The following is a 4,087-nucleotide window of genomic DNA, read 5'->3' on the forward strand; positions in this document are numbered from 1 at the left end:
CTCCTAGTGTTGTACCCATGATCATTTTCCTTGAATCCACCACAAGATCTATTATTTTAAAATTCCGGTCTTGTTCAGTTGAGTCATGATCTCGCTTCCTCTTCTGAGTTTGCAATTCAAGTTTCTTAGAATAGTCAACCTGATGAAACTCCTGGTCTCTAGCACTGTCCACCAAGCTATTCATTGAAGTGTAGCGGTTACCTATGATGTGGTTACGGATAGAAGTATTCAGAGCCCACTTAAATTTCATGATTTTGTCTTCTTCAGTCCCAGCAACAGATCGTGCATAGCCAGCTAATCTCTGAAACTGAACCTGAAAGTCAGCCACTGACTCATTCTCCTTTTGAGCTATAGTCTGATATTCCCGAGCGTATTTCTCACGAATGCTGGAAGGAAAATATCTTTGATCAAATTGAGTCTTTAATGCATCACAAGTAAGCGTGTCCTCGTATCCACCTCCATGTGAAGCCACCATCAATTTCCACCATATACCAGCATCTCCCTCAAGACAGTAAATAGCAAAACGATCCTTCTCCACCTCTGAACAATTCAGCACCCTAAATATTTTCTCCAAATAATTATTCATGCTTCGGCATCCATAGGGGTCTTGGCCTCCTTAAAAACAATTTGGCCTCTGTTTCATGAAGCGGTCAAACACAGTTTGACCTTCCCGATTCTGCCTATCACCACCATCAGGATTCTGCTATTGTCGGGCTGCAATCTCCCGCACCATATCCAAAAATGTGTTTCGATCCATTACAATTTGCTGATGGGCATTTCCATTATTATTCTGACTTGTACTACCTCGTGCCATCCTGCAAAACTTTTCAATGAGTGCACAAATAACACAATGCAAAATTACAATATTCAAGTCAAGAATCGAAATCAAAAATCTTAGATCTACCCCAAGCGCACTGAACCCAAAACTCACAGGTCAATGCCTAAAAGACAGTCTACATAATTTATAACCTTAGCTCTGATACCAACTGTAACAACCCGTATTTTCGGACCATTAACTAATAGCGAAAAATCAAAACAAAATATGATACATATTAAATTGAAACAAAAAGTAACTAATAATCTAAAGAAGTTTCGATGCTTTTTAATCCTCAAAATAAAAATACTGAAAAGTCTGAATAAAACAAATAAGTTTTCTAATTTATTTAAACCAATAATAACAACTAGAGCTAAGACGGATGGCACTCATCACTCTCCCCGTTGTCCTTGATTACCAGCAAAAAGGAACATAATACGAGTGAGCCAAATGCCCAGTACAAATATAACTGTAAATGAAAATCAGGTTTTATTTAACTGAATGAATAGTGCCTTATTGACATAGAGTTTTCAAATATAGACTGAAAGTGGAATGAAACAATATAACTGAAAAAAAGAAAAGCACGATGATAAGTGCACTGAATCAAAACAGAAGAACTATAAGGCTGAATCAAATAAGGTATGTATCCATAAGGGTCTCTTATACAAATATGTATTCACACAAAGCGAAATACAAAATAAAGAATTCTTTCCCGGTAATCCACGAGAAGAAAATACAAGAAATACACAAAGCATTTTTACAATACAGAGAATCCTTTTTCGGTAATCTGGAAGAAGAAAGCACACAATAACGATCATGATTATTACACAATCTCATACCCTAAAGACATGCTCGTATACTCACAACACCGATACGAGTAAGTGTCGAGTTCACCCGACACTCTGAACTCCATGAACTCGTCTGTGATATAACCACACAGATAGGTTTTAAAAGCCCAACACGTAGATTTCAAAATATTGCCAAACTTATAGTAGAAACGGAACAGAACAAATATAATATCACAATATAATTATGAAATAGACAAAATAATAACAATAAATGAGTTGGCAATAATAATTACAAAAATAGGGAATATAAAATAAATAAAAGAATGTGCAATCAAAGTACACACTAAATACAAGGGTCACAAGTTTATAAAATTGACGCGACAATAAATATAGCGAGTACACAGAAGGCGAGTAAAGAATTTGAGCAAGTAATTAAATTCTGAAAGCACAAAAGGGTTTCAATTTATAAAATTGATGTAACAATATATTTAACAAATATTTTAATATTTAAAACAGGGAGAGAAAAGATTAAGAATTTTCTACTCATAATTTTAAATATAAGAAAAGATAAGAAATCCAGAAATTCTTATCACGAAATATATAGGAAGTGTAAAAGGATCACAATTTATAAATTTGAATCGATAAAATGGATTCAAAGAGAATTAATAAATTTAATTTAAAAGATGAGAACAAGAATTCGTACCACGAAGTATATAACGATTGCAAGTGTAATTATAATCTGAGTCAAACATTATATAAATGAACATTTATAATATTTAAACAGGGAACATAATCAGGATCAGAATTCATACCGTAATATAGCACCTAAATTAAACACAAACTATCAAAAGTTCGTTAAGAGCACCAATCACGATCTAATCACAAAATAATATAAATAAATTTAACACCCTTATTTTTGTTAAAAATTATATGGCACACATTAAATAATTAATAAAATTAATAAAATGCAACTTGTCAAATCATATTTATACATATTAAGATACGTGCACGCTTGCCAAGAAATATCAACAGGTTGTGAAATTAGTTTAACCAATTTATTTTACGTAAAACAAACTCTACCTAGTTTACATATTTGTACAAGCATGGCAAGACTCGACACAAAGTTACATACAAACTATTATTACTTAAATATTGGAATTTGCTAAGAAACATATACATTAAATTAACGATTTTGCTTTAACAGAAAAACTCACATGCCTTGTTCATTCTTGACATAAAAATAGCAATAATTTTATTTTATAAATCTGACTCCAAATGCTGTTTTAATAATTTTTTATATATAAATTTACTTACAAGACTCATGGTTGGCATATATATATATATATAGTACTTCAACTAGTATAATAACATGAAGAGCATTACTAATAAAAGTTATTCACATTTTAATTGAGAGAAAAATAATCAAGTAATAAAATGTAAACACATTACTCAAGTTGTCAATTCAAATTTAATGGAATGTTTATTTTATATAAATGAACATGACTTCTGTTTGGAAACATAAACAAGGACATGTACCAGGTTTGCATATGTGCTAATTAATATGTACAACTAGCTAATGAATGGAACTAAGTCTAGTGGAAACAATTATGTATATAAATATGTACAAATCATCAATTATAAAAATATAAGTAAAGAGCTCCGATCTTTAACAAATATTTATTAGACAAAGCCTTAACCTAACAACTTATAAGTTATAACACAAATAAATCATAAAGAGTTTTTTTTATAGTTATTTAGCCAAGTGATGTCCAAGTAACAATTAGCAATACATATTAGAAACTAATTAGTTACATACCCGTACAAACTTTGTTAGCAGCATCCCTCTCTTCTCAATTGCACTCTGTTTCAGTACGCGGCTCATCTCAAATTATAATTTAATAGTTTATAATACTACCACTCATTGCTTTTCTTTTAACTAGATAGCGTAAGAACTAATCTCACAAAACAAATGGGCCACGGCTTAACCACGGGCTTACCCAAAAAATTTAATTAACAGGTATTAACATATAATATGTATTTGAACTAAAACAATTTTACCATAACATATAAAAATATAAAAAAACAAAAATGTTAAAATAAAATTCTTAAAAAACAAATATTATAATATAAAAAAAATTATAGGTTATCACATTCTTCCCACCTTAAAAAAATTTCGTCCTCGAAATCAAAGAAATACATACCTATTTTGAAAATAGGTAAATAGCTCGAACAAAAAGAAACATTCATTTATCAAATAGAGACTTCTGCATTGAGAAAATAAAAAAATGCAGAATCTTAAAAGCAGTTTGACAGCTTTAATTGTCTTAACATATCAGTTTTTTTATATATTCAAAGGGAAATCTTAAAATTTATTCAAATAAAGGCACCAAAAGAGTTTCAAATATAACGGAGTTTGTCGGGTACTTAAATGTCTAGCATACAATGCAAATAATCGGTCACACTGCTATTAAAGTTATAACACGCA

Source organism: Apium graveolens, chromosome 7 (assembly GCF_009905375.1).
Source record: "Apium graveolens cultivar Ventura chromosome 7, ASM990537v1, whole genome shotgun sequence".
Lineage (NCBI taxonomy): Eukaryota > Viridiplantae > Streptophyta > Magnoliopsida > Apiales > Apiaceae > Apium > Apium graveolens.